This window comes from Ambystoma mexicanum, chromosome 2p (genome assembly GCF_040938575.1).
Source record: "Ambystoma mexicanum isolate Mex_15411 chromosome 2p, UKY_AmexF1_1, whole genome shotgun sequence".
Lineage (NCBI taxonomy): Eukaryota > Metazoa > Chordata > Amphibia > Caudata > Ambystomatidae > Ambystoma > Ambystoma mexicanum.
The window spans coordinates 292,828,093-292,847,943 of NC_090923.1; positions in this window are offsets into that span (position 1 = coordinate 292,828,093).

The window sequence follows — 19,851 nt, forward strand, 5'->3', positions numbered from 1 at the left end:
GAATTGGAGCTGTCTTGTCCCAGTTAGATGACAAAGGGAGAGAACATCCTATCATATTCATCAGTAGACAACTCAAGGGTAGAGAATTTAGGTGGGCTACTGTTGAAAAGGAGTGTTTTAGCATAGTTTGGAGCCTTAGGCGTTTTAGGCCCTACCTTACGGGGTCTACCTTCAAGGTCCAAACAGATCATAAGCCCCTGAAGTGGCTTATGCAAATGAAGGGTGAGAATCCGAAATTGCTCAGGTGGTCCATTAGCCTGCAAGGGCTAGACTTCACCATAGAGCACAGACCAGGGAAGAGTCACGATAATGCAGATGGCCTTTCCAGAAGGTATGTTGACCGTCTGGATGCGGGTGTCTATCCCGTGGGAGATTAGGCACCCTCCACCTCAGTCTGGGGGGGGCGACTGTGATGCTAGAAATGCATTGGAGGGACAGGGCCTCCCTGTCCTTGTCCTGTAGACCTTTTTCATATTGTGTTCTGTGTTGTTTTCTGCCCAGGAGTCCATGTGGGACTCCTGACAGTGCAGCTCTACCTAGTTTTGGTTTGGTGTACAGACCCATGGGATACCCTTATGGCACCCATGGGTGGGGGTGCAACCCTGTGCCCCTAGTGTATGTTTTTGGGCACCTGTGGGTGGCCCACAGAGCAGGGTATGGGCTGGTGGCAGCTCCATGCTGAATGTGACAGGTGCTCTGGGTGTCCTCCATTTTGGGATACCCAGGCCCTGCCATTGGGATCAGTTGATTCCTGATAGGAAACAAGATGGCCCATGTGGCCTCTTGCTTTCTATTGCCTGTTACCTTGTTTTCCCAAAGTCCTGGGAAGCCCCGACTCTGTCCCTTCCCCCTGACTGGCTGTTGGGTGGATGTTCCATATATGGTGTTGTTGTGAAGGCCCAGCTAGACTGACTGGAGCCTTCCCAGTGACTGTATGTTGTGGGTACCTCCTGTGGGTGGGACCTGGGTGAATGGAGTGTGTGACCCATATACACTCCTTGTTGTGGTTGTCTGGTTTCTGGCATGAGAGACAAAGACTGAGACAGCCCTGCCCGAAACTGGCCTGAATGCAGTGTGTAGTGTTGAATGGCTGGGTACTTGTCCCAATCCACATTCCTTGTTGTGAGTGTCTGAAAGGGAGGAGTGTGGCCTGAATGCACTGTGTGCCTGATTGGCTGGCTGACTGCATGAATGCCCTTCTGTATGATTGGCTGCTGAGTGTGTGCCAGCAGTGTGGATGAGAGACAGAATAGTATATCTGGGGACCTCTCACCACTGGTAATTGTTCAGAAGCGTTCTGGAGCTGAGTCTCCACTCTAAGAGTAACTGGAACTGCTGATCCTCGACGTCCAGCTGGAAGAAGAAGACTTGCTGCTGCATTTGCTTCGACCGATCCGAAGGCTGCCGAAACCGTCAAACACTGACCCGAGAGAGGACCTGGTAAGGCGCCCTCTTCCCGTGCTCCGAGGGACCATCGAGCACCGCTCCATCTTCGCCGAAGCGCCCTGGAAGTCAGACCCTCGAAAGGCTGCCGACCCGAGACGGGACCGCCGAGGAGATCGAAGTGAAGCCGTGCCGCCGACGACCGGAGCCGCCCGCTCCTTTGCCTAAGAACATTCGAATCGAAGGACTCCCTCGCCCGCATCGTCGACTGCTTTGTCCTGCCGGAGAAAGTCGAGGACGACCAACGCGCCGAGGAGAAACCTGCCGGTGGGTTTCCCGCCACCCGAAGACCACAAAGACTCGAACGACTCGACGCCCTTGCTGGGCCCCCGTCTCCACAATCTTTGCGGTCCAGAACTATTGTCACAGAGGTGCCCCGCACGCCTCTTCCTTGCAGGACGCCGACGCTCCGACGCCGACGAGCACCGCTCGGACGAAGCTGCCGCCTCATCGACACCGTTCACCCGTGTTCTCCGTCGGACGTTCGACGACCTGTGTCTCCCGCTTTAAAGATCAGGCACTCAAGAAGGGTCGTCGATTCCCCGACGCCGAACGCCGAGTTCCTCGACGGACATTCAACGCCCCGTGTCTCCCGCTTGAAAGGGAAGGCATTCAAGAAGGGCCGTCGATTCCCCGCCGCCGAACGCCGAGTTCCTCAACGCTTCTCGACGCCTCTCGACGATCCGTGACTCCCGCTTGAAAGGGGGTCGCTCAAGAAGGATCTGTCGACGCCTCTTCGAAGAACTCGACTCCACCAGGTACATTGGGGGGGTAAAAACATTATAGGAAGGAATAAGACTTGCAGAACAATATATGGACTGGGCTTGTGCTATATCTTTATTTTACAGGTTGCCCAGGTGGGGGGATCTCCACACAGAACTGTGTCTAGTGGTAGGGGCCAGTATTCTGCCTATTGCTCAACCATCTTATTTTCTCTCCTCTCTCTATTGCTGGTTTCACTCTATTGATCTGTGTGACATTGTGCACTTTAATGAGATCTAATACAAAGGGTGGTACCACTTTAGAATTGTATATATTTGCCATTAAAGTGAGTTATTATGATAAGTGTACATAACCTTGAATATTGATTATATAAATACTGTGTTCTAACCAATACAGTGTGTGGACATTCCTTTGTGGGGGCTTGGGGACTACACTGTACTTAAGAACCAGCCTGCATCACCTCCTGAGAAGCTAGGCCTTCATTGCTCGACCATAGCTACCGAATAGAGAATCTAGGTTGGGGTCCTCTGTGTCTCTACCATATAGAGAGCAGAAGTACAGACCACCCCCCACCGGTCCTTTACACCCGTGCACACATCTCCAGTTTTTCGCTTGCTGCTTATGATCCAATATAAGAATAACTTCAGGTAGCCTGTGGCGTTGGGTCTGATAAAATACCCCAACAGACCCCACCATTGGTAGGATTTAACCAATCTAATAGCCTGAAAAATAAACCAACAAGGCCAAATAGATATTTCAACCAATGAGAGGGCCACAACAGTCACTAGATTCTGATTGCCTAGAAAGTCCAATTAGCTAGCCAGAATGCTTCAACTGCTCCAATTGGTTGGATTTACAGGAATTCCGGCTAATCATGGACCAAATTAACACCTAAACTTCACTGGTAGAAAGTGTAATGGAATACCTGGATATGTGTTCTTGTTTGGAGTGGTTTTGTCACCCACTACAGTAGATTTCCAAACTTTGTTCAAAAAACCTTTGGAAAACATAATATGTACCAGTTTTGAAAACAAAGTGACAATGTGAATTGTTTTGCTTTTATAAAACCAGTTACCTTTTGATCTCTAATCTCATAAAAAGCATATCAATATTCTTTAAAACGGTTTTACAATAAGAAATCAGAACATTATCAATTTAAAGCATTTCTAGTTTCAGTTATTGGTAAAACAGAATGGATTTTGAAGGCACAATTGGAACCCAAACTCTGTGCATTCTCAACAAACAAGTGGTAGCAGTTGCATTTGTTGATTGGAGGTGAATAAACAATTCCCATGAACATATGTGTGAGTGGCTGAGCATGGCACAGTGGTCCTAACCAACCACATAGTGTTCAGGGGTTCTGTTCTCCAGATAAAGGTTTTACACAATGGGTTAAAATGATGAATGTTGCAGCACACGTTGAACAATTTGGTAAAAGCTACACAGTTTACAAAGACATTAAAAAATCCAATAGATGCCACGTCAGAAACAGAGCACCAAGTAGGTCTTGAGTTTGTTCCTGAACTGTTGAAGTGATGGGGCATGTATGATGTTGATAGGGAGTAGGTTCCAGATTCTTGGAGTGTAAACAAAGAAGGCTTGTATTCTGTTTCTTTCCTTCCTTCATCATCTGAGTTCTAATCTCACATTTCCTTAATTCAGGTGGATGCAGGGTGCTGGAGATGCTGGTTTCACAGTGAGATAGCTTTTGGACTGCAGGGAGACATCCTTGTAGATGATGCAACAGGATTCTACGCTGATATAGATCTGCATCATGAGCCAGTACAGCTTGAGGAGGGTTGGGGTGATACAGTCGATTTCGCAGAGTCCTTAGATGAGACTTGGTGCAGCATGCAGGAAACATCTCAGGGGTGCCAGTGTAGTTGCCAGAAGGCCCCATAAAATGGCATTGCCACCATCCAGGTGGGAGAGGCTTGGACAGTTGTTTTCGGGATGAAAGGCTTGATTGTATTCAGGATAGAAAGTATCTACCAGGACATGTTTGTCTTCCTTGCTATTCACTGTTTGAACGTGAGGTGTCTGTCGATATTTAGCCCAAGATACTTGGCACAAGTGGCCAGCCGGTGTGAAGCCCTAGAGGTTCAAAGCAGAGAGTCCGGTCTGGATGTCAGGGTGTTTGTTGTTGTTTTTCAGCATTAGGAATAGAGTCTTTGAGGAGTTGAGCATCAGGTAAGCACTGGACATCCAGGACTGGATCAATGTGGGGCAGGCCTTGAGTCTGTGGATGTCTTCGATGGCAGATATCTTCAGGTATATCTGTGTGTCATCTGCGTATTGGTGGATGTGGATTGTTTGTGGATCGAGGACTGTTCAGAGCGGTACCAGGTAAATATTGAAGATGATGTGGTACAGATTGGATCATTGTGGACTCCACAGGTCCAGAGATTTTGAAGAATCCATTTGTACAAACTGTTGGCAATTAGCATCTGGCTGACCCCCACGCACCATTGTAGATTGTCAGTTAGTGTCTGGTGGTCGTCTGTGCCAAATGCTGCTGAGAGGTCAAGGAGAACTAGGAGTCAAGGATAGCCACCATTGAGTATTTTTAGGGCATCGTCAATCACCTTGATGGTAGCCATTTCTGTGCTGCATCTGGGTCCGCAGTCAGATTGGTAGGACCGAAGGAGGTTACAGGCTTCGATGCGTTGGAGGAGTTGCGTCGCACTGCTTTCTCAAGGGATTTACCAAGGAAGTGAAGATGGGTGATGGGGTGGTAGTTGCCGAGATCATCATGGTCCAGTGTTGGTTTCTTAAGATGTGGAAGGATTTGTTCACTCTTTTTTTTTTGTTTAAACTTTATTTAACAATAAACAGAGTTGCAACAAAACATTCTGTACAACTAGCTTTGTCTTCATCATGTTACATTGGTATAATGCGATACAAACTTACAGAGGAATTGCTGTTCAAACATCCCGGTATACCATCACTTCCAGTTTCATCTTCGCTTCTGTTGAATAAGTATTGTCTGAATTCCCCCCCCCACCCATATATTCCTCTGGTGGCACGTAGTGGGTAGCAAGCTAGAGTAAACCTCCTCATTATCATTCACCCAGGACATATCATTCAGCCAGTCTTCTTATGAGGGTGGTTTCTTACTTTTCCATCTCAGTAATATAGCGCGTTTTGCCAATAACCGACCCAAGTTAAGGAGCTTACGGTGAATGGGATTCATCTTGTACACCAAACCCAACAAACATGTTCCCTGTTCCCATGTGACAGGTCGATCAACCATTTTCCCAGTACTTTGTCAGTGTCTCGCAGGAACATACCATGTGTAACAATCCCGCTTCATCATTCCCACATCTCAGGCATTTTCCTTCAGTGGTAGTATGCATTTTTGCAAGGCATGCCGGGGTGAGTGCACTCTATTCAGTACCTTAAACTGAATTAATCTGTACCTGGAGTTATAGGAGATTTGTTTTCTCAAACTGCACAGCTGCGCCCAGTGCACTTCTGTAAAAAAGTGATCCCCAGGTCCTTTTCCCATTCCTCTTTGATATCCAATACCTGCACCTTCTTGACCAATAGCGTCATTTTAAATAGTGATGAAGCTGTCTTTTTGGCTTTACTAGGGGTGAGTGCGTAATATTGTAATTTCTGTAAAGGAGTGTCTCCGATGATAACCCTGAAGTCTTCCCACATTATAAACTGGCCATCAGGGAACAGATCCTTGAATTGTAGTACACCTCTGTCTCGCCAGTGTGTAGCTAACCTCTCATCCTGCGATGGTGGTAAACATGATGTGCCCCAAATTGGCATGTCCGTCGTGTACGTTAATGTGCCTTTAGGGTGGCTAAGCAACCTAGTCCATGCACGCTGTGTGACCAGAGCAGGATCCATTTGGTTGTCGCCCCATGCCTCCCTTCGGCCAAGCAATGTAGGAGGAAGGACGGATCTTTCCCAAGCGCTGCAAGTGCTACAAGTGACGATCCGGGCCCCCCTCTATCCAGTATATTGCGTAATAAGCCTGTGCAGCCAGATAATATAGTTCAAAATCAGGGGCCATCAACCCTCCCTGTTCATATGGCATAGTGAGATGCTTCTAGCTGGCGTGCGCCTGCCTTTTCCACACAAACACTGAGTATGCACTCTGTAGATGCGAGAAGAGGAGTCTCTCCTGCCACAATGGGATTGTACTGAAAATATAAAAGAGTTTAGGGAGTATGACCATCTTCACCAAGGCTCGTCTGCCCATTAGTGAAATAGGGAGTTGATTCCAGCAGTCAATCGCGTTGCAGAGTGCACCTATTAGTTCTCCATAATAAAAGGAGAACCCTAATATAGCTCCCCGTGCTATTTCAATACCTAAATACCTCAGCCGTAGGGGTGCCCATTTTAGGCCACAGAGTTCGGTGGGCTCACTAGTCTTCTCTGTCAAGGGGAATATCTCTGACTTGCTAGAGTTCAGTTTGAGTCCTGAGCATTCTCCAAATTTCTGAACCGCCGATAGAACCCTCTGTAGGTATCTCCCGGGATCTTGTATGTACAACATTATATCATCCGCATATAGCATTATCAATTGAGTTTTCTCCGATATGGTGATCCCAGCCCGCATATATCGTGACCGTAGGAGGTCTGCCAATGGCTCTATTACCAGTGCGAATAGCAATGGGGAGAGAGGGCATCCATGTCTGGTTGCTAGGGTCAGGATCGAGGACAGAATCCCATTTACTCACACTTGTGCATATGGCTGTGTGTAAATAATACGCACCCATTTAATAAAGTTGGGACCAACCCCATAGTTGTGGAGTACTCTAAATAAGAAGGGCCAGTACACTGTGTCATGCATAGCTAGGGCCACCGCCACCGATATGTTGTCTTTGGGTACTTTTGCCAGTATATTAAAGCAACTCCGTATATTGGACGCGGTTTACCTGACCTGCATGAATTCTGGTTGGTCCTCATGCACCATATATGGCATCAGTGGGTTCAATTGGGCGGCGAGAATCTTTGCAAATATTTACGCATCAGTATTTATAAGGGACAATGGTTGATACGACCCACACTCCTCGGGAGGATTCCCTGGTTTCAATAGTAAAGTAATAATCGCTTCACATGTCGCATCTTGAAGTACACCGAACTCCAGTGCCTCGGTCCATAGTGCCAAGAGGCGGGGTGACAGCTCTGATGCAAATTCCTTATAGAATTCAGCACTGAGCCCATCCAAGCCCGTTGCCTTACTACTCGGGAGGCTTTTTTATAGCCTCTTGTATTTCACTAATTGTTATCAGCGTTTCCACGGCATTTTGGGCGTCACCGGAGAGCAATGGTGTGGGGATATTTGCTAAGTTGTCATCAATATCCTGTTCTGTAGCATGCTCTGGGGAGAGTATAAATTAGCATAGGAATCATAGAATACCTCTTGAACGTCTTTGGGCCTAGTCACCACCACTCCGTCTGGTCTGGGATATTTGTATTACCCCTCTCACTACGTGCCAAAAGTTTACACAGTCTGTCTTGTCTCAATATCTACGAGCAGCTACTGGCCTATCAAAATAGCCCACTTCTCTATCCGCAGCCTCCCAGTGCTCATCCAGCTGTGTTTTTATATCTATGGCTACCTGTGGTGAAGGGTGGTGTGCATACTCTGCTTGTAGTTTGGCCAGTATTTCTTCTCTCTTCTTGAGTTCCCTCCTTATATCCCTGAGTACCCCAAATTCAGTAGACATAGCGACTCCTCGTCTATATACCTTGAAAGTTTGCCAAAGCACAGACTGTTGGGCCACTGATCCTTCATTGTTTTCGAAGAACTTACATGCTGTACCATGCTAGTTTTGAAGAACAGGTCCAGCAGTGCAGCCACCTTGAATCTCCAGGGTGCTCTCTGAGATGTGTATGGGTTCGCCAGCAAGAGAGTCACCGGGGAGTGATCTGACATTGTCCTAGGCACTATTTTAGCCTCTGACACCCAGCCCATCACCGTTTGGGAAACCAACCAGAGGTCTATTCTGGACTGCATGTTGTGAACCAGAGAGTAAAAAGTGAATGCTCTGTCGGTGCCGTGAAATACACGCCAGACGTCCCTCAATCCCAGATCTGCGCAATGTGCATGTATTTTACGTGCTGCATTTGTCTGTGATCTAGGAGTGGTTGACCTCCTATCTAAGTTCACATCCAAAATGGTGTTGAAATCACCACCGCATGTTACCTGGGCGGTAGGATACTTGGCGCATTTATGAAAGACCTCTCCATAATACTCTGGGTCGTCTATGTTAGGGCCATATACATTGATAAGTAATGTTTTTCTGCGCTGCCCAATTTCCCGTGCACCACTACATATCTACCACAAGGGTAGCTTTCTGTGGTGTAATGAGTAAACTGAAGTGATTTGTGAATCAGTATCATGACTCCCCTAGCTCTTGTAGAGTAGGAGGTGTAAACGCGTTGCTTACCCCACCTGGGAGCAAACTTTCAGGCCTGATGGTCCAGTAGATGTGTTTCCTGTAGAAACAATATCTGGACTCCCTGTCTGGTGACATAGGCCATAACTTTCCTCATCTTCACCGGCGCACCTAGGCTTCTCACATTCCAGCAGAGAAGTTGATTCCTTTCACACCTGTGCCAACCATTGTCTCTTATGCAATCTTGTTTTACTATAATAGTTCCTCGCAGACAATGTGTTACATTTGGCCTGTGCTTTTTCCCAACTTTTTCTACCCAACTACCCTTGTTACCCCCCACACCTACCCTCATAGTACCCTGAACTTCGACTATGCATTGCCCATTAAACAATGTCCTTACCCCACACCTGCCCTCCTGTTAGGCAGAATTGCAGGCAGTACCCTCGAGACCACTACACAGAATTGGGCTTACAGGTGGTAGCCAAACCAACCTTTGGTATAAGTCTGTACCACACAGTTTTTGGTAGCGAGCTGAGCAGCCAGGCTTATCTCAAGAGTGAATGTGGGCAGTCCAAGTAGTTACACAAAAGACTTACAATCACAGTGGTTCAAGTAGACACTTATACTCAAGGTTTCCTGGTAAAAACACTTATTAATGTATTACACAATAATTTAGAAAACATTTAACTAGAAGGAGGCAGCTTTATATTATAAACCAATACACTTCAATACAAAATTCTAAGAGTTTGAGACAGTTTGAGCTCCCCTGAAATAGGAGCCAAATGGCAGTTCAGTTACTTAGAATGGAGAAAAAGGCACAAAGTAAGTAAAGTAGATCATAGATACTTAATAGACAGTGCAAAGAGTTCAATTCAAGTCAATAGGCCAGGCCAAAGTCAATGGGCTAGTGTTCTGGATAGGAAGGAGCAGTTCTGGGATCAAACGGTAAAGTCTTTGCGAAAGTTCTTAGAAGTAGTTTAGGCGAAAAGGAATCATATGTTGGGTCACAAGCTGATCAAGCCTGCAAGTTGGGAAAGTTTCACAACATTCACTGCGAGAGTGGCGTTCTCTCAATCGGTTTGGCACAGTACCTTAGCATGAAGAACAAAATGCAGCTAAAGATGTTGGTTCCTGGCAGGTCTTGCAGATCTCACTGTTCCTGAGCCTCAGTCGTGGGGACAAGAGGGAGGATGTCAGGGGACTCCTGCACTGCACGGGATCGTCGAAAAAGAAAACAAGATGGAGTCACTTCAGTTCCAGTAGCTGTAGATTAAAGCGCACAAGCTGGTATCCCTCTCCCTGGTTAATCCTAACCAGTGTTGAGAATGGTATCCAGGTGGCTTACGAGTTGATTGGTCCCACCAACTCAAAGGAAGAAGTCATCCTTGAAGGTGCTTCTCTGTCGAGATGAACTTGGTAACTCAGGCCTGCAGCAAGGCTTCGTCGGGCAAACCAACGGTCCAGGAGTTGCAGCCGCAATCCTCTTCCAGCTGTTCTTCGATTCTTTCATTCCAGTGGACAAGTCTGCTTTCCAGTCCAAGAGACTTGCCTTTTAAACAGTTTTCTTCCTTTCATTCCAGCCTAGCAGTCACTCACCTAGCAGGGGGGCTGTCCTTGCCGGACAGTCAGCCAGCCAATCACGCCAGAGTGCATTTGGTCCTCCTAGGAGACTAAGCACAGGGAGTTTTCGGCTTCGGGTTTCACTTCCTACCCACCCCAGAGACTCAGACGCCAGAGGCGGTCTTCAGTCCTGAAGCTTGCCAAAGGCATACAAACAAAGGTACCAAACCTGGTTTGGCGCACAGAGACAAACACTAGAAGGACCTTTCCAAAAAGAAACGGTGAAAAAAGAAGGCCGAGAGCTGTTTAAACAAAGGGGCTTAAGGCACCATCTTGAAACACATGGCTCCCGTGATTTTTACATACCGGTGTTCGCGGTCGGGAAAAATCACGGTAGTTCGTTGTAAAACCAGTGCCACCAGCCATTTCATTAGGAAAGGGTACAATTTGACTGCTACATGAGTATTTAGACACAGGGGACACTATGTTGAAGGGGCCCCTGAGGGACTCTCAGATGTGGAAACCAGGCACAATCACCACACACGAACTGATACGCCAGACACGAGGTTGTATTCCCAAAATCTAGGGTTTTTTGCAAAACAAATAGTCCCAGTTGACCAAACGGTCCCACGCTCCGCGACGTGTGGCTAACAGACCTATCAGTTACATATGTACAAAATGAGCATCTTACAATCAGTAATGACACATTCAATGCCGCCCCTAATTCATTCCCTTTGAATTGGAGGCGATGATTGACCATGGTGACGAATATGACACCTTAGACCACCATATTTAGTACCAGTTTGCAATCTCGAATTTACAGACACCATTCTTGATTTGAGAGAACACAGCGATTGTTTTCATGGGCAAGCTGCGCGTAGGGGACTGGCACATTCCAGGCCTTACTATCTCCTGGTTTGGATTCACGCTCTAGAGTTCAGCTTGCTCTCTGGGGCCTCACAGTGCTCAGAAGGAGGACCGTAAAGAAGAACATAATTCAAACCCTTTAATGTTAGTTTCGTACATTGCTAGTCTTTTAAGGAGACTCGCTGGCATCTGTGTACTGATTAAAATGCCTTGGTCCTTGCCTTCAAGGATATGTGAGGGAGGGAACCAGGCATTTCTGTCTGGCTCTCCAGCGTAATGTTTCAACATGTCTTTAGTAACCTTGGACCATTGAAGCGGAATAATATCTACAGCAAAGCAGTTTTACATGAGGCAAAATAGCAGCGTTAGAGAGAACAGAGAGAGAAAACAAAATGGCGATTCTGGTCATCTTAAAATGGCCGCACTCTAGTTGAGCTAGTAACTATGAAATGACTAATGAGCATATATTCTTAACACCTTAAATGAGGCGGTTGGTCTTCGGCCAACCAATTTTCCTGCATTGCCTTCCGGGTGTCTAATTCTTCTAGACTGACAAACCCTCCTCTTGGCCGTATACCAAACGCCTCATCCATACATTGCATCCTCCTCCGACCAAGTGTTTAGATCAGACTCGGAATCTGATTCGAACTCTGACTCATATACACTCGCTGTCTCCTCCTTATTATTATCAATATCGATGGCCATGCATTCTTTGATCGTTTTGGATTCATTACTATTGTGAGTGTTTGTTCTAGTAATGCTTTTTCGTTCTACCATTTGTACACATTCCTCACTAATTTCAGTGCATACTATGGGGAGACAATGTATGCAATAACAACATGTCACGAATATTCCTAGAAATGCTACTAAAATTGCAAATAACTTCCATCCCCAGGACTGCAACACTTCCCAGAACCAGGAGCTTATGTTCAATTCCCAGCCTCCTTCAGGGGGGTAAAGATCACAGCTTAATACATGCATTTTTCGTATTGCTTCGAAAATCATGGGGGAGGAGTCGCTTACAAATACGCAACACGCTGATCCCACAATTTTGTAAACACTGCCGCAATCAACTAAGATTATATCAAGGGCCATTGTATTTTGTATTGACATCCATGTAATTCATTTTTCCTCAAGAGTCATGCTATTTAATATGTTGGTTGTTCCATTTATTGTTTCTTCTAATTTTCTGGACAGTCGTCTTATATTATAAGAGTTTATTGCTTGGCCCCAAAATGGTATAAATGATTTTGCTATGTCTTCTACAATCAACCCGTCTTCAATATTCCGGCGAGGTCGTGACCTGGTCAATTTGGCTATATATGCTGTTTTTGAAAGAAACACCCGAGGAAACAGAAAGCCTAAATAGCATGTACCTCACCAGTTTCTAGGTAACCAAGGATATGCTTTTTCTCCACATATGAAGTACACAGGATCTCCCACATATTTTGGTTCCACTTCTTTATCAAGAAATGCTATGTTTTTGCATCTAGGGAATGTCCCCATCTGAAAAGAGCCCTTTTTCTGTAAACAAAAAGGGACCGAACGTGGATTATAATTTACTGTATAGGAAGGGGGCTTCGCATCCTTGTTTCCTTCTGGGTTCATATGAAACGTGATCACAGATGATTTATAAGGCACAGACAATCTATCCTGTGGCATTATTCCTGGTGTAATTAATCGTGTTTTATGGAATTTGGAGCAACCCACCGGTTTCATAATCACTTCCTCGAATTCATTCATGTTTGTTTTGTCTAGTTGACCAGTTTCACTCTTGTTCCATTTCCCATAATATAGGCACTCAGAGAGGCATAGCATGCAGAGGTCAATGGCAGGGGCTGTACATACCATCCTATTCCCTTACCACCATGCTGGGGCAAGTGGGCACAAACCCAACAGTTGTTTTTTTCTTAGTATTGAGTGTGTCATGTTCATTATCAATAGTAATGTGTTGTTCCCATACTCTTCCCTATGTCTCTCTCCCATTGGGGACAAGGTATAGGAAATCACATGAACTGGGCTTTCCGTCATGGAAATGTTCACAATAGGCAAAAGTACCTCTAGAGGGTGCATTTCCTCCTGGTACCATAATACTGATACGGTCAATATTGGGGCTAATATACTCATTATACACATTATTATTGTTAGACCCAACATACAATTCTTCCAACCATGTCCTTTTTTCACCTTTCTATGTACTGCGTTTAACTCATTATCAGCATTGGTGCAGGAGGGGACGTTTGCTGGTTCTGGCATCTTCTCTCATCATTCGTCTTCTTCCGCCGTATTCGTCGTGAATATTCTCCTGTCGATGTGCTTGTTGGAATGTTAGAGAGTTCGATAAATGTCTACAGTCTTTCCATGCCAGTTCTTATCAGCCTGGATTGCTTAGTCGTTTGGCAAGATCTCCGTGCATTCTCACATTGCTCTAGAGTTTCAGAGCAGTTGCCTTTGTACCATGTGCGCCCCGCTTGTCCACTCGGGTTCCGGACACATGGATTTAACACCAAGGAGATGCGTTTGTGGAGCTGTCTGGCTTGCGCAACCCTCACGCCACTCTCCTCTAGGCCTCTGGTTCCTACTTCATCCAAGAATAGGAAACAGAAGAGGCAATAAAAATCACAAAAAGATGAAGGTGTGATCACTCCTTTTTTCTGCTCCGCAGGTTATACTGATTTGCTCCCGGTATCGTGTGGTCGACAAATAGTGCGGGTGCACTTCCGGTCTCAAACTTGGAGTCAGCCTGGGGCGCAATGGCAGATGATGATGGGCGCCCAGGTGACGATGCAGGCCTTGGCGCAACAGAAGATGGTTGGTGCTGCAGAGGTATACGGTTGGTGTCGGCCAGCAGTGATGCAGAATCTGCTGGACAACGTTGGGGCATTCTTTGCCCTTCCTCTTTTATGGCAATCTCATCAGGCTTTGCCTGTTGGAATCATTGTTCCCTTTCCCACATTGTGTTGTAGGCACGTGATACACTTCTGTACCAACCTCTCAGCATTCTTTTTATTAGTGGATTTTCCCAGACTGTAGCTAGATGTTGAATTATATTCTTTGCACAAATATGGGTGGGACTGTGAGCCATTGTAACCATTGCATTTACATAGGCATTTGGCAACATCCAATTCCCGCTCTTCTTGTCCACCCAACAACCCTCCAGATACAGTTCTGCAGAGCCCTCAGCCCACCCTTGTATTTCATCGACAGTGGCTTCCGCTTGCATCTCTTTGACAGTGACAATTCCATCCTCTATCATACAGAGTACTTCCTCCGACTGTACTGTTAACATTTTTGTATTCAAAACAGTGGCAGTTTGTTTCGCAATTCTGTCTGCAAATGCGTTTCCCTCTCCCACCTTGCATGTCACCTTTTTATGTGCTTCACATTTTACTATTGCCAAGTGCTTTGGACACGCAAGTGCAGACAGCAATCATACAATCAAAAGGCCATGTTGGATTCTAGCCCTGCGTGATGTTAGAAAACCTCTCTCGGCCCACAGTCGACCAAAATTATGAACCACGCCAAAGGCGTATTGGCGGTCAGTGTATTGCTCACGCTTAGATTTTCAGAAATTTCACAGGCTCTCATTAAGGCAAGTATTTCCGCTGCCTGGGCAGAGTTGTAAGGAATTCTTTTACTCTCTACAATGCTTTTTAAGGTGGTGATGGCATATGCGGCAGTTGATGTGCCGTCAGGTAATTTAAAGCAGGAACCGTCACAAAACAGTTCTCCATCTGGTTCTTTTAGTGTAGTATCACTCAAATCAATTCTCCCTTTTGTTTCTTCCTCAGTAACCTTTAAGCAATAATGGGGGGGGGGGGTGATTCATTTCCACCAAGGTCTTCCTCGGGCATTGGCATCAATTCTGCTGGATTCAAAGTGCTACACCTCATCATTTGGATGTGGGGTGTGAACAACACTATTTCATATCTAGTTAATCCAGCAGAGGTGAGGTGTTGTGTCTGTGTTCTATTGAGTAGAACGTCTATGGCACGTGACACCATCAAAATTAAAGTGTGCCCCAATACCATCCCTTCTGTTTGTTTCACTGATGCAGCAGCCACTACAACAGCTCGCAAACATTATGGTAGTGCGCGCGCTACAGGGTCCAGCGCAGAAAAAAATAACTGCACGGCCTATTTCTTCAACCTTGTTCCTGTGTTAAAACAGATAACGCGCAGCCTTCATTCTCATGCACAAACAGCCTAAAAACTTTTTCATAATTTGGCATTCCCAAAACTGGAGCAGAACACAATACAGTTTTTAGCAAATTAAATGCTTTCTGACATTCTTCATTCCACTGAAACGGCATCACTACATCCTTCTTTGTCAACTCCACCGTTGGCTTCACAATTAACGAAAAATTCACAATCCACTGATGACAATAAGAAGCCATGCCAATTATAGCTCTGACTACTTTCTGTGTCTTTGGAATAGGCATAGCAGAAATGCCCTCTATTTTCTCCGACGTTAGTCTTCTCCCTTCTTTTGAGAATAGTTAACCCAAATAAGCTACCTCCTTCTGACAATACTGAAATTTCTTTAAGCTTGCTTTATGACCACGCGCAGCTAGATGAGTCAATAACGAGACAGTACATTTTCTACAAATCTCTTCCGTGTCAGCAGCATTTAATAGGTTGTCAATATACTGGAGCAATACACAGCCTGTCGGAACTTCTAGCATGTTAGCTGTTCTTTTAATTTTCTACTATATATACTCAGACTTTCAGTGTAGCCTTGTGGAATACATGTGAATGTGAATGATCATCCTCCTAACGTGAAGGCGAACAAATATCTGCTTTCCTTGTATACTGGAATGCTGAAGAAAGCATACTTCAAATCAATAACACAAAAATATTCTGCCGAAGCAGGAATCATGGTCAAAATTGTGGTAACATCTGGAACTAATGGGAATTGGGGATCTACTACTTTGTTTAATGCATGTAAATCAATTATAAAATGGTACGGTACCTCATTACCCCCTTTCTTATACACCTGAAGAATGGGGCTGTTGCATGTGCTGCCTGTAATCTCTTCAATCACTCCCAATTTCACCAAATCAGAAACATTACTTTTCAATCCTTTCTCTCCTTCTGCTGAAATCTTATACTGCGGGATGCACAGTAACGTTACTCCTTCTTTTAAAAAATGTTCACTGGCGCTATCTTCAAGCATCCCACATCATTGTCATTCACTGCCCAAATACAAGTTGGCACCTCACTCAATTCCCCTGTTAAAGGTTTAGTCACAAATTCAGATGTTGGCATATTCTGAGGAGAAATAGTCAAGAATACCCCATCTGGTGTACAGTGGATAACTGCGCTTAGTTTTTTCAATAAATTCAATCCCAGGAGATTTTCCCCACAATTCTCTGTTAAAAGAAATGGACAATGTTCAGTAAAAGGCCCTATTGTCACTGCTACTGATTTGGACTCGGGATTTATTACTGGGGTACCTGCAAACCCTACTGAGATAATTCGTCACCCTGACAGAGGTATATCTGGAACCAAGTGATGGTCTATCGAGCACTTCTGTGCCCCCGTATCTACGAGGAATCTATGCTCTTCATTCCCGACTTTCATCTCTACGTAGGGTCCTTTCTGATTCACGGGAATGGACACCGGTTCCGACCCCTGTCGTGGGCTGTCCTATTGCGGTAACAACACATCATCCGAAGTGTAGTCACTGTTATTATTGTAATATGCTCCCGATTGAGTATCAAAAATGTTCCCGCCTCTTTCTCTATTTCCATTTTGTATACCCTGCTGATTTTGACTCTGGGTGAAAGTAGTTTGACTTGCAGCCTGGCCTTGATTCTGTGCACCATTCCCTTGATTATTCTGGTGCAACTGCATATGGTTTCTGTTATGGCCATTTGTTCCTGGGTGCCCTCTGGGAGGGCTTCTCTGACCATACCCGCCTCTATTTTGCAAGTGTGGACATTGCGCTCGCCAGTGTCCTTCCTCTCTGCAATACGCACATTGATTTAATCCCAAAGGCCCTCCATGCATGTTTAAATTATTCATGTCCTGTGCATTTCCCCTTCCCCTGTTGTGTCTTGATACTTGCTGGAGTAACACCCTCATTTTCAAATTTGTTCTATCCTTCGCTTCTCTTTCTTTCTCGGTATTTACTCGATTCTCGTAATATTGGGCCATGTGTAATACTTCTAACGTTTTTGCTTGCCATGCACTTTCTGATGTCATTATTACATTTTGAATCGGGAGTATTAATCCTCTCACATACTTATCAACAAATAACCTTTTTCCCGCTTCCATGCTCACATCCTGCCCACTGAAATCTGTAAATACTTCTTCGAATCTGTTAAAATAATCTGTAGCCAGCTCGTCCTTACCTTGAACACACGCAGTCAATCTGTCCCATTTAATTCTTTTCTCTGGGACAAATTCTTTCAATTTTTGTACTATTCGTGCCAGCATATTCGGCCCTGGCTTTGCACCCACTTCTTTATCTTTATCCTCCTGTATTAAATTTGCCCAAGTGGCGCGATAGGTTATCTCATCATCTACCTTCCTTATTCGTTTCCATATGTCCGCTGGCAGAATTACGGGGAATATTAGATCTATATCACTCATAGTGAACACTGAGGATTGCAATAAAGACTCTACTTCTTTATATAAATCCGATGGATTTTTCCATATGTCAGGGATCGTTTGTTTTATATTATTCACTTCCTGTCTAGAGAAGGGGGGCGTGCACATATTGGGCTGTGTAATGTGCTGGAATTACCTGAGCTGGCGTTGTGCCTACCCCGGGAGTCTCTACCTTTGGTACAAAGGTAGGGGGTACTTCCCTCATGGGGAATGCCACACTCACTGTTCCTCCCCCTTCTCTCTTATGCAACAATATTCCCAGATCGAGGGATAAGGCTGTTTCTCCTGTCCCTCGTTCCATTGCCCTCCTATATACTGCCATGGTCTCGGGGGAAGGGGCTGGCTTTCTCCTTGCTTATATCTCTGTTTATCAGATTTTCAACCATCGTTTGTAGTGCTTTCCTTTTCATCGATAAAGAATATTCATCAAATATTCCATGTATTTCCATCGCGGGAATACTAGGATTTGATATCCATTTTAGCACTTCTCGTGTGCATATTTTTAGTACACCACCAACCTGACGTGGTGGTGCAAAAGTCTGCCGCATATAAGGTCCCGCTGCTTTCTTCCTACCGCTCTCAATATCCTTCCTCCTATACCCCGGTGTGGCAAGTACTTCGGAATATTCCTCATCAAGTTCATTCTTAAGATCAAACAGTCGGCTCACATGCTCGCTCTTTTATTTCTTCATCTCTCCCTCTACAACGGGTTAATGCATTGAAATCCAACAATCGTTGCGGTGGTAACTTCCCAATTAACTTTTTCCATTGTGCCAACAAATATTCCCCCATGCATTCCAACAATACCTGTCTCTCATTGTTCCTTCTGAAATCATACAGTGACGCTAGCGTGGATGCCCCATCATACTCGTCTATATACATTTCCGCCTGCTCTTGCAGCTCACGCTTTCTCTCCTTGCTGATCTCGCTGCGTGTCACTCTCATGCATTCACTTTGTTCAAATTCGCTCATTGAGCGGGCAGTCGGGACAGAGGCACCCTCTTGGGCGGGAGATGCAGAGGGGGCAGTGAGAGTGGGAGATGTCTGTTGGGGCTGTGGTAATTGCGAAACACTCGGGCTGGCTGACTAGTGGGCAGTGCAGTTACTGATGCAGCCTGTGGCTGTGCTGGGGTTGGGAGGGGCTGAGCAACGGGAGGGGGTTGAGCGGCAGCTACTGACGTAGTCTTTTTAGTCTCTCCCCTCGGGCCTTGTTTTGTTTCAGTTAATATTTTGTTTATTAATTCGTTTGATGAGTGTAGCTCTCTTTGTGGATATATTTTTTCAATATTCAATTGATCGCATCTATTTGCCTTCCTCAAACTATCACTCCACTCCTCCTCCTCCTTTTCCTCAGCTTTCTCCGCTTTTGACTTATGCCTGCGCACATGTTTCTCTCTACTTCTAGATTGGAGCATTGCTTCCCTCCTCCAGTCCTTAAGGATATCAAGTGCCGCAGGGCGTGCTTTCTTACTTATCAAAACCTTTTCCAGGTTATCTATCCGATCCATCTCAAAACTACCATTACTCGGCCACTGAAGATCTTCCTGCTTTCTGGTTTGCTTAAGTCAAATTTCACAAACCATTATTGCTCCCACACCATACTTCACATACATATCATAAGCCGGCGTTCCCCCTGGAGGCGCGACCTGGCCAGTTTCCAAAGATTGTTCGCCGCAGCGGAAAAACCCTGCTAAGGTGGACAATACCCCAGGCATGTTTTAACCTTACCCGTGGCTAATCAAACTTACTCTGGGGGTTTGATTTGCAAAATCAACTCTCAACCAATATCAGGATCACTTACGAATTGGGGCACGACTCACTTGATTAGTCAATTTGTCTTTTCAAGACACAATTCGTCCATATACTGACGCAACCAATGACGTCGTCTCTGCGTATCTTGGCTCAGCCTCGTTTGGGACCCTCGCCCCCTTGTTCGCTGGCCGGGGACGTCGATCAGGGATCAGCTGTGTGCAGATCTGCATAAAGGAATCTCATCACTTACGCAGGGTGCCCCGAACACCTCTTGATCCCGGCTCGATCGCTCCCGTCCTCGCCGTTCTTACCGCCTTCCTTATTTTGCAACGTACACGATGGAACAAGTGGGGGAGAGTCCCTATTTGGGCGCCATCTTGAAGGGGCCCCTGAGGGACGATGTGGAAACAAGGCACAATCACCACACATGAACTGATACGCCAGACACGAGGTTGTATTCCCAAAATCTAGGGTTTATTGCAAAACAAATAGTCCCAGTTGGCCAAATGGTCCCACGCCCCGCAACGTGT